General features: G+C 47.4%; 1 protein-coding gene across 4 annotated transcripts in view; it reads left to right on the plus strand.

Annotated features, from left to right (window-relative positions):
- Nucleotides 1-20,627, plus strand: part of LOC135057016 (gastrula zinc finger protein XlCGF71.1-like) — a 51,732-nt gene that overhangs the window by 3,179 nt on the left and 27,926 nt on the right. Inside the window, exon 2 of one of the 4 annotated variants that reach the window (XM_063962878.1) lies at nt 20,068-20,144. The exons of the other annotated variants lie outside the window; for them this stretch is intronic. The gene's annotated coding sequence lies outside the window, so the exon portion shown is untranslated. The remainder of the gene's footprint in view (nt 1-20,067; nt 20,145-20,627) is intronic. 4 annotated transcript variants of the gene reach the window in all.

Consider the following 20,627-nt stretch of genomic DNA (forward strand, 5'->3'; position numbering starts at 1 on the left):
AAATGTCAATATGGCTCTTATTAATAGGAGGTTGGATAGGGCTGAGGCTCAGACCCAAGCGTATAAGAAATCGGTGGATGATGTATTGTCTCAGGTCCAGGACTCTTCGGGGTCACATAAGCGTACATTTGACCAGTTAGCAGACACCAATACCAACACGGATACTGATTCCAGTGTCGATTATGCTGATTCTAGATTGGATCCAAAATTAGCTAAGAGCATTCAGTACATGATTTTTGCTGTTAGAGACATTTTACACGTAAAAGACGACCCTGCTGTTCCTGATACTAGGGTCTGTATGTAAAAAGGGGAAGAAACCTGAGGTAACGTTTCCCCCCTTCTTATGAACTGAACGCTCTGTTTGAAAAGATGTGGGACACTCCTGACAAGAAGTTCCAAATTCCCAAAATAATTCCGGTGGCGTATCCATTCCCCACTGCTGATAGGGAAAAATGGGAGTTAGTCCCCGTAGTGGATAAGGCCCTGTCACGTTTGTCAAAACAGGTGGCTTTACCGTCCTCCGGTACGGCAGCCCTTAAAGACCCTGCGGATTGTAAGCAAGAAGCTACTCTGAAATCCATTTATGCGACCATGGGTACTCCACTCAGACCGGTCATTGCTTCTGCGTGGGTCAGTAGTGCTGCTGAGAAATGGGCAGATTCCTTGTTATCTGATATAGATACCCTAGACAGAGACAGCGTAATGCTAACGCTGGGTTACATCAAGGACGCTGCGGCGTACCTTAAAGAATCTGCCAGGGTTATTGGTCTTTTGGGAGCAAAAGCCAATGCTATGGCGGTAGCTGCTAGGCGAGCATTGTGGATTCACCAGTGGAATGCGGATTCTGATTCTAAAAGAAATATGGAATCTCTGCCATATAAAGGAGGTGCATTGTTTGGGGACGGTCTTACAGACCTAGTATCAACGGCTACCGCTGGCAAATCGTAATTTTTGCTTTATATTCCCCCTAAACATAAGAAAACGCATCATTATCAAATGCATTCCTTTCACCCAATAGATACCGAAAGGGTCGGGGCTCTGCCTTCCTTACTACTAGGGGCAGGGTAAAAGTAACCCAGGCCCCTCTGACTCCCAAGAGCAGAAGTCCTCCCCGGCTTCTGCCAAGTCCAGCGCATAACGCTGGGGCTCGCCTTTGGGGGCACGTCTAAAGCTCTTCAGTCAGGTCTGGGTTCGCTCGGGCCTGGACCCTTAGATTTTAAAAATTGTGTCACAAGGGTACAAGCTAGAGTTTCAAGACGTTCCCCTCGCCGTTTTTTCAAATCAGCCTTACCAGCTTCTCTGTCCAACAGAGAGCTAGTGTGCGACGCAATACAAAAATTGTGCCAAAACCAGGTCATTATCATGGTTCCCCCTGTGCAACAGGGACAAGGCTTTTATTCCAGCCTATTCGTGGTCCCGAAGCCGGACGGCTCGGTCAGACCGATCCTAAACCTAAAAGACCTAACTTTCTTTCTGCAGAAATTCAAATTCAAGATGGAGTCACTCCGAGCAGTGATCTCCAGTATGGAAAAAGGGGACTTTATGATCTCCTTGGACATAAAGGATGCCTACCTACATTTATCCTCCACATCAGGCTTTCCTGCGGTTTTCAGTTCAGGATTGTCATTACCATTTTCAGACGTTACCTTTTGGTCTGTCCATGGCTCAGAGGATTTTTACCAAAGTGATGGCGGAGATGATGCTCCTTCTACGGAAGCAAGGAGTCATGATTATCCCGTACTTGGACGATCTCCTGATAAAAGCGAGATGCAGGGACAACTTGGTGCGACATATTGCACTGTTCCTGACAGTTCTACACCAACATAGTTGGCTTATCAACTTGCCAAAATCTCAGCTGATCCCAACGACCCAGCTGTCGTTTTTGGGAATGATTCTGGACACAGAACTACAGAGAGTTTTTCTCCCGGAGGAAAAGGCTCGGGAACTTCAGACTCTGGTAAAACAAATCCTGAAACCAACCAGAGTGTCGATCCATCAATGCACTCGATTGCTGGGAAAGATGGAGGCGGCCTACGAGGCCATTCAGTTTGGCAGATTCCATGCCAGAGTGTTCCAGTGGGACCTGTTGGACAAATGGTCCGGTTTCCACCTACACATGCAACGGAATATAATCCTGTCTCCCATGACAAGGATATCACTCCTGTGGTGGCGGCACGGTTCTCACCTCCGCGAGGGACGCAGGTTCGGGATCCAGGATTGGATTCTAGTAACCACGGACGCAAGTCTCCGGAGTTGGGGTGCAGTCACATGGGGGGAAAACTTCCAGAGAAGGTGGTCGAGTCAAGAATCCTGTCTCCACATAAATGTGCTGGAGTTAAGGCCCATTTACAACGGCCTCCTCCAAGTGGATCACCTTATTCTAAGTCTACCCGTCCTCATCCAGTCGGACAATGTCACAGCAGTAGCTTTACATAAACCGCCAGGGCGGAACAAAAAGCAGAGCAGCAATGGCAGAAGCCACAAAGATTCTCCATTGGGCGGAGAAACATGTCAGCGGTCTTCATTCCAGGAGTAGACAACTGGGAAGCGGACTTCCTCAGCAGACACGATCTCCATCCAGGAGAGTGGGGCCTTCATCCAGAGGTCTGCACAGAAGTGACAAGTCATTGGGGAGTTCTTCAAGTGGACGTGTTGGCGTCTCGTCTCAACAAGAAGCTCCAGAGCTATTGTGCCAGGTCAAGGGACCCTCAAGCCATAGCGGTGGACGCTCTGGTGACACCGTGGGTGTTTCAGTCGGTGTATGTTTTCCCTCCACTTCCTTTCATTCCGAGGGTGTTAAAGATCATAAGAAGAACAAAGGTTCCGACGATCCTGATTGTTCCGGACTGGCCAAGGAGGGCTTGGTATCCAGATCTTCAGGATTTACTCGTGGAAAATCCCTGGCCGCTTCCTCTACGGGAGGACCTGTTACAACAGTGGCCGTGTCTGTATCAAGATTTACAGCGGCTACGTTTGATGGCATGGCGGTTGAATGCCAGATTTTAGCCCAAAAGGGTATTCCCAGTGAAGTAATTCCCACTCTTATTCAGGCTAGAAAGGGTGCGACGTCGAAGCACTATCACCGTATTTGGAGGAAATCTATTTCCTGGGGTGAGTCCAAGAAGACTCCTGCGGAGAAATTTCACCTTGGACGTTTTCTCCAAGCTGGAGTGGATGCGGGCCTAAAATTAGGCTCCATTAAAGTACAGATTTCTGCTTTGTCTGTTTTCTTTCAGAAACAATTGGCCTCTCTTCCTGAGGTGCAGACGTTTGTAAAAGGGGTGTTGCACATCCAACCTCCTTTTGTGCCTCCTGTGGCACCATGGGACCTTAACGTTGTGTTACAGTTCCTTCAATCCCATTGGTTTGAACCTTTACGAAAGGTGCAATTGAAATTCCTCACTTGGAAAGTGGTCATTTTGTTGGCCTTGGCATCCGCAAGGCGGGTGTCCGAATTGGCGGCCTTGTCTCACAAGAGCCCTTATTTGATCTTCCATGAAGATAGAGCAGAGTTGAGAACTCGTCAACAGTTTCTGCCAAAGGTGGTTTCATCTTTTCACATTAACCAACCTATTGTAGTGCCAGTGGCTACTGACGCTTTGGCTGAGTCAAAGTCTCTGGATGTGGTCAGAGCTTTGAAGATTTATATCGCCAGAACGGCTCAGATTAGGAAAACAGAAGCTCTGTTTGTCCTGTATGCTCCCAACAAGATTGGGTGTCCTGCTTCCAAGCAGACCATTGCCCGCTGGATCTGTCAGACGATTCAGGAGGCTCATTCCACGGCTGGATTGCCGTTACCGAAATCGGTGAAGGCCCATTCCACTAGGAAAGTGGGCTCGTCCTGGGAGGCTGCCCGGGGTGTCTCGGCATTGCAACTTTGCCGAGCTGCTACGTGGTCGTGGTCAAACACTTTTGATAAGTTTTATAAGTTTGATGCCTTGGCCGATGATGACCTCAAGTTTGGTCAATCGGTGCTGCAGAGTCATCCGCACTCTCCCGCCCGTTCTAGAGCTTTGGTATAACCCCATGGTTCTATTGATGACCCCAGCATCCTCTAGGACGAAAGAGAAAATAGGATTTTACCTACCGGTAAATCCTTTTCTCTGAGTCCATAGAGGATGCTGGGCGCCCGTCCCAGTGAGTACTGTATCTGCAGTTGTTCGTTCAGGTTACACACTTGTTGTTGTTGTTGTTGTCAGCCTGTTGCTGATGTTAATTTGGTTACACACATGTTGTGTTCCGGTTTTGTTCAGCCTATTGCTGACATAGTTGGTGCCGTTAGCTTGTGTTCTATGGAATTCCATGTTGTACGGCACGTTTGTGGTGTGAGCTGGTATATATCTCACCTTAAATTAAAATCTTAATTCCTTTCCTCGAAATGTCCGTCTCCCTGGGCACAGTTCCTATAACTGAGGTCTGGAGGAGGGGCATAGAGGGAGGAGCCAGTTCACGCCCTTTGAAAGTCTTAAAGTGCTCATGTCTCCTGCGGATCCCGTCTATACCCCATGGTTCTATTGATGACCCCAGCATCCTCTACGGACTCAGAGAAAAGGATTTACCGGTAGGTATTAAAATCCTATTTTCTGTATCTGTGTGTGCATATAGCTGCTGGGTGATTTCTACTTCGTGTACCTCACTCCTACTGCTATCCCAATATTCTGTAACCTGCTGGAGCTCAGTGCGTCAGGATTATTAGATATATAGGTGTTTTCACAGGATATATAAGTATTTTGTATTTTTTCTGTTTTTCAGTCACATTTTACCTCAGAAATCCTCCGTTTGTGCTGTCACTCTACACGGGGGGTTTGTGCTGGTATTTATCTCCTATTATTGTACTGTGTCGCCTGTAGTTTAAGCTTTCATACTATGTCGGCTACACAGGGCGATGGGTCTGGGTCTGATTCCGCGGCACGCGGTTATGGCGTACCAGATGCGTTTGAGGATAACATGGCTGCTGAGGGTTCAGGTTTTGGGGGATCTGTACCCCCCAGTCAGTTTGTAGCACCGGGGGCACATCAGGGTCCGTCCTGGTCAGCCTTTTCCGATATACTGACTACGCTGGTAACTAAACTTACGCCCCCTGTGGGACCTCCTGTGCCTTATCAGCCTTATATGGTCCCTGCGGTTCATCCGCCATGGACAGATGTCCTGTCCACTCAGTTACAGCACTTGAATAAATCTTTGGTTATACAAAGTCCTGTCCCTCGCCTGCCTAAGACTAAGCCTAAGAAGTCCTCTAAGCGGGCTGTTACTTCCTCTCAGTCCACGCCAGCTTCAGATACCTCTTCTGAGGAGGATGGCGTGTATACGGACTCCTCAGATTCTCATCGTGATGTTTCTGATGGGGAGTCTGTTTCACAGGTGGATGTTCCTGATCTCATTGAGGCTATCAAGCTCATTCTTCAAATTGATGATGAACCAGAGCCCACTACTGCCTGTCACCATCCGGGTAATTTCTCATCAGTGTTTACCTTCCAAATGCCTCCTGAGACTGGCCCAGCGTTCCAAGCCTGGATTCTATCTGCGCTGTCTGCGTGCGGCACTCTGCATTCCATTGCCTCAAGTCTCTTCACTGTGATTCAGGCAGCATCACTGTTAAAACCACATGCAAGTTACAAACAGTCTTTCCCTCCAAATTCAAACATGGGCGCAGCAATGTTTGTTTACATCACATGTTTCTTTTCAGCCTATCAGCTGCACTCTGGTCTCTGCCTAATTACCCAGCCAATACCTGCTTCCCAGCTGGTATAAATATCCTGCATTAAAGCTGCCTAATTATCAGCGCTTTGGTTGTCTAACCCAGTGATACATGTCTCTCTTGTCTGTGGTTTTTCCAGCTTGTTCTTCAAGGTATTCCAGCTCCTGTGATCCAGCTCGACTAAGAGACCCGCACCAGTTACCATCCTGCGGTGCAGCCTGACTCCGCAGTGTTCTAGCATTGCATCCTGCGATCTGCAGTGATCCGTCACTGGCTTCCAGCTTTGCTTCCAGCGGTGCTCCGATATAGCTATCAGCTGCTTCCAGGTTACCTTGCTCCAGGAGATTCCATTCTGCCCTGAGACCTGAGTTCCATCTTGCTTGCAGCCCTGCCTGGCACCATCGGTGTTCTGCCATCGATCTCCAGCTACATCGGTGTTCTGCCATCGATCTCCAGCTACATCGGTGTTCCGCCATCGATCCCCTGCTTCATCTGTGTTCCGCAATCGATACTCATCTCTATCGGTGTTCCGTCATCGATCTCTAGCTCCATCGGTGTTCCGCCATCGATCTCCAGCTCCATCGATCTCTAGCTCCATCGGTGTTCCGCCATTGATCTCTAGTTCACCATCGATACCAGCAGACTCTATCTACAGCGGTGAGTTCAATACACCTGTTGTCTGCACCGGTTCCACCCGGCATCTCTGGCAATTCTTCCAAGTACCCTCCAACCTTTGTGCACTTGTTCCAACCCCAGCTTCCAAGTGTCATCTGCTGGGCAGTACCGGCTTGTTTCTTTATACAGTGGTTAATTGTGTCCCACGGACTTTCCAACTCCGGGTATTGCAAGGACTTTGTACATCTCATCCTGCACTCACAGCATTCATTACCACTGCGCTTCCACGAACTGTACTGCTTTATTATTTGAAGTTACTTGAATTGCCAAGGTGTTAAACTGTGTATTTAATAAACTGACTTTGTTTTATTCCGTTGTTGTGGTCACGTCTTCGGGCAAACGGTGCTTAGACCTCCAGTATTTGGCCTCCACGCTTCACATACACGCCAGCCCCTATGTCTGAGGCTTCCCTAGTTCAGCCTCAGCCCTCAGTTGTGACACTGCCTCAAAGAAACCAGATAGGTTTAAACGTTGGAAGGTTACTAAATTGGTTTTACCTCATTCTGACCATTTAGTTGACATACGTCAGGAATCCTGGGAGAACCCTGGGAAGAAATTCACCCCACACAAGAAGATGCTAGCTCGCTATCGCCTTGCAGCTGAGTTGAGCAAGAATTGGGAAACGCCACCGCCGGTGGACTCGCAAATCGCTAGACTGGTGGTATCTTCTGCCCTGTCTGTCACTACCGTTACTTCTCTTAAGGAGCCGACGGATAAACGTGTGGAGGGTTGCTTGAAGGCTTTCTATACCCTTGCAGGGGCTGTACCTAGGCCCACCATTGCGGCTCTGGGCTCAGGAAATAGAGGATGTGTTTCCCTCTCATTTTCCTGAACATGCCAGACAATGCCTCTCATATATTGTCACGGCATCTTATTACATTAAAGAAGCAGCTTCAGATACTGGCATTCTGGCGGCCAAGGCTGCTACGACATCCATTTTGACTCGCCGTATTCTTTGGTTAGGGTCCTGGTCAGTGGACCTGTACTCTTAAGAAAACCCTGGAGGTGCTCCCGTTCAAAGGTGACATCCTCTTTGGTGAGGATCTCAATAAGATTGTTGCTGACTTAGTGTCTGTTAAAACTGCATGTCTTCCAAGTACTACTCCTTCTGCACCGAAGGCTAAGAGTACTTCCTTTCATTCCTTTCAACCTCCAGGTAAAGCAAAAGGTCAGGCGTACCCGAAACAGTCTCTCACTTCCAAGCGCAAGCCTAAATGTGCCTGGGCGGCCCCTCAGCCCGCTTCCAAATATGATAAGCCTGCGGCATGACGGGGCGGGCCTCCTCCTGGGGAATCCTAGGGTGGGAGGCCGACTTCTACAGTTTACCCAAGTGTGGTTGGAAACCACTTCAGACGCTTGGGTGCGGGAAGTCGTCTCTCGCGGATACGCTATTTCCTTCAAGAATCGCCCCCCTCCTCGCTGTTGCCTGACAGACATCCCCTCGGTTCAGAAGAAGGCAACTAATCTATGCTCGGTGGTACAATCCCTCCTGGACACCGGAGTGGTGGTATCGGTGCCTCTGGCTCAGAGGGGCAGGGGGTACTATTCAACGCTGTTCTAGTCCCCAAACCGAATGGTTCCTCTCTGCCCATTCTCAACCTCAAATCATTGAACAAATTTGTGAAGGTGTCCAAGTTTCATATGGAAACCCTTCGCTCTATTGTCCTGGCTCTGGAACCAGGGGAATATATGGTATCCCTGGATATTCAGGATGCTTACCTGCATATCCCTATTGCCATGTCACATCAGCAATACCTGCGGTTTGCTATTGGCAATCTCCATTACCAATTCTGGGCCTTACCGTTTGGTCTGACTACGGCCTCTCGAATTTTCACCAAAGTCATGGCGGTTATGATAGCTTCGCTCCGCCGTCGGGGCATCAGGATTCTACCGTATCTGGACAAGTTGCTGATCCTGGCTCATTAACTGTAAGAAATACTCCCTGGTCCCTGCCCAGGGCAGGGTACACCTGGGAGCGTTGTTGGACACATAAATCCAGAGGTTGTTTTTGTCACAGGAAAAAGTCCTGAAACTTCAAGACAAGATACGTTACTTTCTCTCTCGCCCGCGTATGTCGATAAACTTGGCGATGCAAGTTCTAGGCCTCATGGTGTCGGCTTTCGACATGGTGGAGTACGCTCAATTTCTTTCCCGCCCTCTAAAGAAACTGGTTCTTGCCAAATGGGACGGCCTGCCTCACCGAATCAGGTCTCAAATGATATCCTTGTCTCCGGAGGTCCGTCTGTCCCTGACCTGGTGGCTACAGGACCAACGGTTGAGCAGTGATTGTCCCTTCTGGATCTCCAACCGGGTCCTTCTGACGACTGATGCCAGTCTGAGGGGTTGGGGCGCGGTGTTGGAGCAACACTCTCTTCAGGGTTGTTGGACCAGGGAGGAGTCTCTCCTCCCGATAAACATTCTGGAGTTGCGGGCAGTGTTCAATGCTCTGAAACTGGCCCAGCATCTGGTACAGAACAGGCCTGTTCAAATACATAATTCATCAAGGCAGCACTCGATGCCACATGGCAATGATGGAAGTGTCAAAGATTCTTCAATGGGCGGAACGCCATCTGCCAGCCATATCGGCAATATTCATTCCGGGGGTCCTCAACTGGGAAGCGGACTTCCTCAGTCGTCAGGACGTTCACACCGGAGAGAGGAGCCTCCATCCAGAAGTATTTCAACTCCTAGTGGATAAGTGGGGCCTACCAGACGTAAACCTGATGGCGCCTCGATACAATAACAAGGTTCCGGTCTTCGGAGCAAGAACAAGGGGTCCTCAAGCAGCATTCGTGGATGCACTGGCGATTCCATGGAACTTTCGGCTGCCATATGTGTTCCCTCCGGTGTCACTCCTGCCAACAGTAATACGGAAGTTCAAGCAGGAAGGAGGAATCCTGCTTCTCATAGCTCCAGGTTGGCCCAGAGGGCACTGGTTCTCAGACCTACAGTGTCTCTCGCTAGAGCGTCCCCTTCTACTTCCACAACGACCAGACCTCCTCGTTCAGGGCCCTTGTGTTTACCAGGATTTGGCCCGACTGGCTTTGACGGCGTGGCTCTTAAAGCTTCCGTACTGAGGGCCAAGGGATTCTCTGAGGTGGTCGTTCAAACTATGTTGAAGGCCCGTAAGCCGGCTTCTGCTTGGATTTATCATAGGGTCTGGAATTCTTACTTTGCTTGGTGCGCGTCTAATAACCACAACATTTACAAGTTTAGTACGGCCAAACTTTTGGCCTTCCTGCAACAGAGCCTGGACTTGGGCCTTCGTCTGGCCTCCCTCAAGGTTCACATTACTGCCTTGTCGGTATGGTTTCAGAGAAAGATTGCTACCCTGCCTGATCATACTTTCACTCAGGGTGTTTTACGGATTCAACCTCCTTATGTACCACCTGTGCCGCCCTTGAGATTTGTCGGTGGTTCTAGAGGCCTTATAAGAGTCTCCGTTTGAACCTCTTGCATCTGCGGACCTTAAGTGGCTTTCCCTTAAGGTCTTGTCTTTGCTGGCTATTGCCTCTGCTAGAAGAGTCTCGGACTTGGGTGCCTTATCCTGTAAGTCCCGCTATCTGATTTTTCATCGTGACCGGGCAGTTCTTAGAGCGCGCCCTGGTTATTTACCTAAGGTGATGTCTTCCTTCCACCTTAACCAGGAGATTGTGGTTCCGGCCTTTAGTTCTCCTGAGATGTCCTCCAAAGAACGGTCATTGGATGTTGTACGGACTCTCTGTATCTATGTGATATGGACAGCCTCCGTTAGGAAGTCTGATTCTCTCTTTGTACTGTTTGGTTTTCACAAACGTGGCTGGCCTGCTAGCAAGCAGACCTTGGTCAGATGGATTAGAATGGTGATTGCACATGCTTATGTATAGGCTGGCCTTCCAGCACCTGCTACCATCAAAGCCCATTCTACTCGGTCTGTAGGACCTTCTTGGGCAGCCCGCTGTGGTGCGACCCTTGAACAATTGTGCAAGGGGGCTTCGTGGTCCTCAGTGAACACGTTCATAAGGTTCTATGCCTTCGATACTTCAGCCTCCTAGGATGCTTCCTTTGGACGCCGATTTCTTGTGCCCGCTACAGTGCATCCCCTCCCATAAGGAACTGCTTTAGAACATCCCCGATGTTATTCCCTGTGGAATACCGGTGTACCCCTACTGCAGGAAAGGAGATTTATGGTAAGAACTTACCTTTGTTAAATCTCTTTCTGCGAGGTACACTGGATTCCACAGGGCGCCCACCCTGACGCACTTAGCTTCTTTAGGTTGGTATGGCATTAGCCGCTGATACCTTCTCATGTCGTGAGAATGTGGTGTTTGTGTCTACTAACTGTTGTCTCTTTTACCTGCTACTGCATTAGACTGGTTAACAAAACTGAGCTCCTGTGCACGGAGGTGGGGTTATATAGGAGGCGGCTCTATGCATCTTGGAAACAGTCAAAGCTTTTAGCCTGTTGGTGCCTTGGATCAAGATCCAACTCTACACCACAATGTTATTCCCTGTGGAATCCAGTGTACCTCGCAGAAAGAAATTTAACAAAGGTAAGTTCTTACCATAAATCTCCTTATTATACAGGGGGAGCGGCCTGCGGTGTCCTGATATTATTATACAGGGGGAACGTAGTGTCCTGTTATTATTATTATTATACAGGGGGAGCGTCCTGTGGTGTTCGGTTGTTAGTATTATTATACAGGGGGAGCAGCTTGTGGTGTCCTGTTAATATTATTATACAGGGGGAGCAGCCTATGGTGTCCTGTTAGTATTATTATACAAGGGGAGCAGCCTATGGTGTCCTGTTAGTATTATTATACAGGGGGAGGATCCTGTGGTGTCCTGTTAGTAGTATTATACGGGGGGAGCAGCATGTGGTGTCCTGTTCATAGTATTATACAGGGGGAGCAGACTGTGGTGTCATGTTGTTATTATTATTATGCATGGGAAACACCCTGTGGTGTCCTGTTATTATTATTATTATATAGGTGGATCGGCCTGTGGAGTCCGGTTGTTATTATTATTATACAGGGAGAGCAGCCTGTGGTGTCCTGTTAATATTATTATACAGGGTGAGCAGCCTGTGGTGTCCTGCTGTTGTTGTTGCTGTTGTTTTCTCATACATCCTAGAGGATGCTGGGGTCCACTTCAGTCCCATGGGGTATAGACTGTTCCGCTGGAGCCATGGGCACTTTAAGACTTTTCAAGGGTGTGAACTTGCTCCTCCCTCTATGCCCCTCCTACAGACCTCAGTTTAGAAAATGTGCCCAGGCAGACTGAATGCACTGCTAGAGTTTCTCTGAAAGACTTTATTAGGTTTTTTATTTTCAGGGAGACCTGCTGGCAACAGTCTCCCTGTTTCGTGGGACTTAGGGGGGAGAAGTAGGAACCAACTTCTTGAGAGTTTAATGGCTTTGCTTCTGGCTGGCAGGACACCATTAGCTCCTGAAGGGTACTGAACGCTGGGTGCGCCTAAATGCTCACTCCCACAGCCTGCCATCACCCCCCTTACAGAGCCAGAAGTCAGAAGACAAATGAGTGTTAGAAGAAAAGAAGACTTCTTTTCCAGTGTGACGGCTGATAGAGGTACCGCGCAGCGAACGGGAATGCTGACGCCATGCTCCCACTACACACAGGCTGTGCAGGGTGTGGGGGGCACCCTGGGCAGCATGAAATCCTCTTTATTAACTGGCAGCTAGGGGACATATAGTGCGCTTGCACAGTCCTACCCCCACCAGTATAAATTTTCTGTAAAACGGACTGGAAAGAAGAGCGCCATTATGGGGGCGGGGCTTCTTCCTCAGTCAGCTAGCACATTACTCAGCGCCATTTTTCTCTCAGAGAACGCTGGTCCTTCCTTCACTACTGAAAGTATCAGGGTGCAAAACAGGAGGAGGGGCACAGTGCAAATTGGTGCTTTGTATTTTTTATTATTATTATTATTATTATTATATGGTAAAAGTGCTGCAGGTCTGTGGGCACTATTGTTTTCACAGGCTCTGTGTTACTGGCGCTGGGTTGTGAGCTGGCAAATCCTCTCTGTGTCCCTCTGACAGATTTTACTGTGGGTCTGTCCCCTATAAGCCTGGGTGTCTGTGGTGTGTTTGGTACACGTGTGTGACATGTCTGAGGCAGAGTGCTCTTCCCTGGAGGAAGCTATACTAGGGACACAGTATTGTAATGTGGTGGCCCTGTCGGCACCACCTGAACCTGAATGGGTGAAAGATTTGCGTGATAGTGTGAATCATATCGGGAAACAGACCTGGAGTAAATCTGTGGAGGATGAGATGTTACAAAGCTCTGCTTTTTGTTCCACAGGAGACCCCTCGGGGTCGCATAAAAGGTCATTTGCCCAGATAATTCACACTGATACCGACACGGACTCTGATTCCTGTGTCGACCCTAGTGTTTCCAGAATAAATCCAAAATTAGCTAAGAGCATTCAATACATGATTGTAGCTATAAAGGACGTCTTAAACATTGAGGAGACCCCTTCTTTACCTGAAAAGAATGTGTACCTTTATAAAGAAAGGAAGGTTGAGGTAGTTTTTCCTCCTTCTCATGAACTAAACACCCTCTTTGAGAGGGTCTGGAAAAACCCTGAAAAGAAATTTCAAATTCCCAAAAGAATTCAGGTTGCTTATCCCTTCCCGGCAGAGGACAGGAGAAGGTGGGAGTCGCCCCCCGTTCTGGACAGAGCCCTGTCACGATTAACTAAAAAGGTGGCTCTCCCCGCACCTGGGACAGCGGCCCTTAAGGAGCAGGCGGATCACAAAATGGAAAACACATTGAAAATCTATTTATGTGACCAATGGTACACTGCTCAGACCTACCATTGCCTGTGCATGGGTAAGTAGTGCTATTGAAAAGTGGTCGGATAACTTGTCATCCGATAGACACCCTAGATAAGGATGAGATTCTCCTAACGTTGGGCCATATAAAAGAAGCTGCAGCATACATGCGTGACGCCACGAGAGATATTGGGCTCTTGGGATCAAGGGCCGCTACCATGGCGGTCTCGGCTAGAAGGTCACTGTGGATTCACCAATGGAATGCTGATGCAGATTCAAAAAAGAATATGGAGTCTCTCCCCTATAAAAGAGAGCCTTATTTGGTGACGGCCTAGATGCTTTGGTTTCTGCGGCTACTGCAGGTAAGTCGACTTTCTTGCCCTATGCTCCTGCACAGTCCAAAAAGACGCATCACTCTCAGATGCACTCCTTTCGGCCCAATAGGTACAAAAGAGGAAAAGGTTCCCCTTTCTTGGCGAGTAGAGGAAGGGGAAGAGGAAACGGATCCGCAGCCTCTTCAGGATCACAGGAGCAGAAATCATCACCTGCTTCTGCCAAATCTACTGCATGATGCTGGAGCTCCCTTATGGGAGTCCGCCCCGGTGGGGGCACGTCTGAAACTTTTCAGTCAGTACTGGGTTCATTCTGCCCTGGACCCGTGGTTTTTACAAATCGTGTCCCACGGGTACAAACTGGAGTTTCTAGACATTCCCCCATGCCGATTTTTCAAATTGGCCTTACCAGTTTCTCTCCCAGACAGGGATGTAGTCAGCACAGCAATTCAAAAATTGTGTCAGGATCAGGTCATTATCCTAGTTCCTCTGTCACAACAGGGAGAGAGGTCTTATTCAAGCCTCTTCGTTGTTCCAAAGCCGGTCGGCTCAGTTAGGCCGATCCTAAACCTGAAATCCCTAAATTTCTACCTGAAGGGATTCAAATTCAAGTTGGAATCTCTCAGGGCAGTGATCTCCAGCCTGGAGAAAGGAGATTTCATGGTGTCAGTGGACATAATAGATGCCTACTTACATGTTCCCATTTATCCTGCGCATCAGGCTTATCTGAGATTCGCGATACAGGATTGTCATTACCAATTTCAGACGTTGCCGTTTGGTCTCTCCACGGCACCAAGAGTTTTTCACCAAGGTGATGGCGGAGATGATGGTCCTCCTTCGACAGAAGGGAGTCAATATAATTCCTTACCTGGACGATCTCCTAATATAGTCAAGATCCAAGGACAGATTGGTGCAGAACATTGCACTCTACCTGACAGTACTTCAACAACACGGTTGGATCATAAACTTTCCAAAGTCACAGTTGATACCGACAGCAAGATTGTCATTTCTGGGAATGATACTGGACACAGAACTACAGAGATGTATTTTGTTAGAAACGTTTTCAAACCAGCGCTCCAACACAGCAGTGCTGCAATCTCCGCTGAAGTGGTCACCCCCACTTCCAAAGGAACTTTTAGACAATGTGCAAAATGCAGATATGCGCACCCTGGGGTATTGTGGGATAAGTATATATTTTGTGGAGAACGTTCGATGTTGAGATGTTCAAATCCTTCCCTTTTAGAGTAAGAACAGAATTCCTCCTTTTTCCCTCAAAAAAGCAGAATTAAGGGAATATATAGTGAAGTACAGTTTTATTTATAGTGTAAATAACATGAACAAAAACAAAAGTAATAATTCCACCAACTTATAGTGGGGCAAATGTGCGTACCAGAATATGTGGGGTTCCCACCAAAGGTTACCCTATAACGCTTGTGAGGTGTTAAACAGATACCTCCCGGGATCTCAGTACTGTTCCTCCTCTAGCCGTGGTATTCCTTGGTATTCCCCCTCTTACTGGATCAATCGCAGTCTGTCCCACAGCACCAACGCGTTTCTGCTCTCTGGGAGCCTTTCTCAAGGTCCTTGAGAAAGGCTCCCAGAGAGCAGAAACGCGTTGGTGCTGTGGGACAGACTGCGATTGATCCAGTAAGAGGGGGAATACCCAGGAATACCACGGCTAGAGGAGGAACAGTACTGAGATCCCGGGAGGTATCTGTTTAACACCTCACAAGCGTTATAGGGTAACCTTTGGTGGGAACCCCACATATTCTGGTACGCACATTTGCCCCACTATAAGTTGGTGGAATTATTACTTTTGTTTTTGTTCATGTTATTTACACTATAAATAAAACTGTACTTCACTATATATTCCCTTAATTCTGCTTTTTTGAGGGGAAAAAGGAGGAATTCTGTTCTTACTCTAAAAGGGAAGGATTTGAACATCTCAACATCGAACGTTCTCCACAAAATATATACTTATCCCACAATACCCCAGGGTGCGCATATCTGCATTTTGCACATTGTCTAACAGAACTACAGAGAGTTTTTCTTCCAGTGGAAAAAGCTCTGGAGATCCAGAGGCTGGTCAAACAAATTTTGAAACCAGCAAGAGTGTCGATTCATCAATGCATTCGGTTGTTGGGAAAGATGGTAGCGGCCTACGAGGCCATATAGTTTGGCAGATTCGATGCCAGAGTATTCCAGTGGGACCTGTTGGACAAATGGTTCGGATCCCACTTACACATGCACCAGAGGATAATCCTGTCATCCAAACCCAGAATTTCACTTCTGTGGTGGCTGCACAGCTCTCACCTACTAGAGGGACGCAGGTTCGGGATTCAGGACTGGGTCCTAGTGACCACGGATGCAAGACTCCGAGGCTGGGGAGCAATCACACAGGGAGTAAGCTTCCAAGGAAGGTGGTCAAGTCAGGAGTCTTGTCTTCATATAAACGTTCTGGAGTTAAGAGCCATTTACAACGGCCTTCTACAAGCGGAACATCTTCTTCAAGATCTACCCATACAGATCCAGTTGGACAATGTAACAGCAGTAGCGTACGTAAACCGTCAGGCAACTGGGAAGCAGACTTCCTCAGCAAACAAGATCTCCATCCAGGAGAGTGGGGCCTCCACCAAGAAGTCTTCGCAGAGGTGACAAGTCGTTGGGGAGTTTCTTCAATTAGACGTGATGGCATCTCGTCTCAACAAGAAGCTTCAGAGATATTGTTCCAGGTCGAGGGACCCTCAAGCAATAGCAGTGGATGCACTGGTGACACCGTGGGTGTTTCAGTCGGTGTATGTATTCCCTCCACTTTCTCTCATTCCAAAAGTTCTAAAGATCATAAGAAGAACAAAGATTCGAGCAATCCTCATTATCCCAGACTGGCCAAGGAGGGCTTGGTATCCAGATCTTCAGGAATTACTCATAGGAGATCCCTGGCCTCTTCCTTTGCGCAGGGACCGTGCGTGTATGAAGCCTTACCGCTGCTACGTTTGATGGCATGGCTGTTGAACGCCGGAACCTAGCCCGAAAGGGTATTCCCAGAGAAGTCCTTCCCACACTTATTCAGGCCAGGAAAGGAGTAACGTCAAAACATTACCACCGTATTTGGAGAAAATATGTTTTTTGGTGTGAATCCAAGACTGCTCCAACGGAAGAGTTTCAGCTAGGACATTTTCTACAGGCAGGTGTGGATGCGGGCCTAAAATTGGGCTCAATTAAGGTACAGATTTCAGCCTTATCAGTTTTCTTTCAGAAACAATTGGCTTCCTTTCCAGAAGTTCAGACCTTTGTGAAAGGAGTTTTGCACATCCAACCTCCATTTGTGCCTCCAGTGGCACCAAGGGACCTTAACGTGGTGTTGTGGTTCCTTCAATCACATTGGTTTGAACCTTCACAGAAGGTGGAGTTGAAATTCCTCACTTGTAAAGTGGCCATTCTGTTGGCCTTGGCATCCGCAGGGCGAGTGTCTGAGTTAGCGGCCTGGTCTCACAAGAGATTTTATTTGATCTTCCATGAAGATCGAGCAGAGTTGAGGACTCGTCGGCAATTTCTGCCGAAGGTGGTTTCCTCCTTCCACATGAACCAATCTATTGTGGTGCCAGTGGCTACTGACACCTTAGCTGAGTCAATGTCTCTGGATGTGGTCAGAGCTTTGAAGGTTTATGTCACCAGATCGGCTCGGATTAGGAAAACAGAGGCTCTGTTTGTCCTATATGCGCCCAATAAGTTTGGGTGTCCTGCTTCTAAGCAGACCATTGCACTCTGGATCTGTGGTACGATTCAGCATGCTCATTCCACGGCTGGACTACCGATAGCCGAATCGGTGAATGCCCATTCTACTAGAAAGGTGGGCTCGTTCTGGGCGGCTGCCAGGGGGTTCTCGGCGTTACAACTTTGCCTAGCAGCTACTTGGTCAGGGTCAAACACTTTTGCTAAGTTTACAAGTTTGATACCTTGGCCGATAAAGACCTCAAGTTTGGTCAATCGGTGCTGCAGAGTCATCCGCACTCTCCTGCCCGTACTGGAGCTTTGGTATAACCCCATGGTACAGAAGTGGACCCCAGCATACTCTAGGACGTATGAGAAAATATGATTTTAATACCTACCGGTAAATCCTTTTCTCTTAGTCTGTAGAGGATGCTGGGCGCCCGACCCAGTGCGTACTGTATCTGCAGTTATTAGTTTGTGGTTACACACATGTTGTGTTACGTTTCTTTTCAGCTTGTTGCTGCAATTGTTCATGCCTGTTGGCATGTGTTATGTTGAATGCCATGTTGTGCGGCATGGTTGAGGTGTGAGCTGGTATGTCTCTCACCTTAAATTAAATGTAAATCCTTTCCTCGAAATGTCCGTCTCCCTGGGCACAGTTCCTATACTGAGGTCTGGAGGAGGGGCATAGAGGAAGGAGCCAGTTCACACCCTTGAAAAGCCTTAAAGTGCCCATGGCTCCTACGGCACCGTCTATACCCCATGGTACTAAAGTGAACCCCAGCATCCTCTACTTACTAAGAGAAAAGGATTTACCGGTAGGTATTAAAATCCTATTATTATTATTATTATACAGGGTGAGCAGCCTGTGGTGTCCTGTTAGTAGTATTATTCAAGGGGAGCGGCCTGTGGTGTCTGGTTACTATAGCAGCAGAGTAATAATAACAGTAATGAGTGGTCACCCTCCGCTGTACACCCAGATTTCCTACTTTAGTTCCTCTCTCCCCACATCTACACCCCTTCTGTTCTCCTGTGTACTCTCCCCTGGTTATCCTGGTCGCCCTGGATAAGGTCACCAGCCAATAGGTTGATGATTATTGGTTGTTGTGGACGTGGTCAACATGGTAAGAAAGTAGACAGTGAAAAGTCCAACGCATGACAGGTCGACAGATGAATAAGTTGACATTACATTTTTTTATGTTTTTGGTGACGTTTTTGCCGTAACATGACCAGGAACCCCAATTAGTGGATTGCGTCCCATTGCGTGGCTCGCTTTGCTTGCCAGGTAACTATTGCCAATCATGTCTCGACATGTCCAGTGTCAACCTTTTTTTTTTTACTGTATTACTTGTGGGAATAGTTCCTTTTTAGTCGGCATGCCGACTGTTGGGATTTTCAGGATGCAGGAGGAGGTATTGTGACCGGCGGTCACATGACTACATCCCATAATCACAAGTCTACTATGATTTTCTGGAATAAATTTAATAGAATAGTCCAACATCCCTAATTCTCGTGTTTTGTAAATGATTCATGTGGAGCAACTTGCACGAGAAGTGTATCTGGGAGGAATAAGACCCCGGCAAGGAGAGTAGCATTGGTGTAACATTATACAGTACAGCCATATGGAGTTGGGTCACAGGAACCTCTGAGAGATGCCGGCCAGGGCTCTGAGATTCACTCAGGATGGACACGAGTCACAGGACTGAGAAGATAATTAATATCACCCTGGAGATCATCTACCTACTGACTGGGGAGGTGAGGGGATCTGGGAGTGTCACAGTGACGTCACTTATATCTATAGTAATAATACAGTGACATCACTGGGGGAGGAGAGGGGATATGGTTGCATCACAGTGACATCATATATCTATAGTAATAATACAGGGACATGACTGGGGAGGTGTGGGGATCTGGGAGCGTTACAGTGACATCACATATCTATAAGAATACAGGGACATGGGTGAGGGGGTCTGGGTGCGTCACAGTGACATCACTTATATCTATAGTAATAATACAGGGAAATGACTGGGGAGGTGAGGGGATCTGGGAGTATCACAGTGACAGCTCTTATATCTATAGTAATAATACAGGAACATGACTGGGGAGGTGAGGGGATCTGGGAGTGTTACTGTGACTTCACTTATCTACAGTAATAATACAGGAACATGACTGGGGAGGTGAAGATTTCTGGGAGTATCACAGTGACATCACATATCTATAGTAAGAATACAGGGACATGGGTGAGGGGGTCTGGGTGCGTCACAGTGACATCACTTATATCTATAGTAATAATACAGGGAAATGACTGGGGAGGTGAGGGGATCTGGGAGTATCACAGTGACAGCTCTTATATCTATAGTAATAATACAGGGACATGACTGGGGGAGGTGAGGGGATCTGGGAGTGTCACAGTGATGTCGCTTATAGCTATAGTAATAATACAGGGACATAACTGGGTAGGTGAGGGTATCTGGGAGTGTCATATCAATTGTAATAATAGAGGGACATGACATATCTGTAGTTACAGCTGTAACCAGGGAGCCGATAGCCTCTGTGACTGGATGCTTCCGACGCCCTCACCGACTCGCTTCCGCAGTCACAGAACAGGTATGGGTCACACGGGACCTGGCCAATAGGGGATTCCAGCTTACTGTCAGTAACCATCTTTTACTGACTCCACCAACTGTGCAGTGGGCAGGTTCTACAGTACCAGTCAAAAGTTTGGACACACATTCTCATTCAATGGCTTTTGTGTATTTAAATTATTTTCTACATTGTAGAATAATTCTGAAGACATCAAAACTATGAGAGAACACATATGAAATTATGTTGTAAACAAAAAAGTGTTAAACAAATCCAATTATGTTTTATATTTTAGATTCCTCAAAGAAGCCCCCTTTTTGCTTTGATGACAGCTTTGCACACTCTTGGCATTCTCTCAATCAGCTTCATGAGGTAGTCTCCTGGAATGGTCCATTGATTTACTACTGCTGAAAAATGTACTGATGAAACAAAGCAAAGTATTTTGGAATAGAACCATGTTTGATAGCTATCAGAGTAATAAACTGACTCCTAGAGGGCTAAGACCTAATGTTTTTCCAACCTTTGACCGTGAAGAAAGGATGGGAAACTGTTTTACTGGAATGTTCTGAGATCCTTATTAAGATACTGATTAAACATGATGATAGTAAAATAAAACGGTATACGGAGGAAATCTCCACTAATGGAGAGAAATTGAAACAACATGATGGTTTGGAGCAATTCCAAAATACATATCTGAAATATAAACATGAGGTTGAGATAGCAGAGAAAAATATAATTGAACGAAAACAACAGAAATTCTTAAGAGACAAGAATGACTATCTCAACGGTACCATCTTCAGATGGAACATAAATAAGACATACAGGAATACAATGAGGGAAAAGGTTTCTCTACAT

This window comes from Pseudophryne corroboree, chromosome 3, assembly GCF_028390025.1.
Source record: "Pseudophryne corroboree isolate aPseCor3 chromosome 3, aPseCor3.hap2, whole genome shotgun sequence".
Taxonomy (NCBI): Eukaryota; Metazoa; Chordata; class Amphibia; order Anura; family Myobatrachidae; genus Pseudophryne; species Pseudophryne corroboree.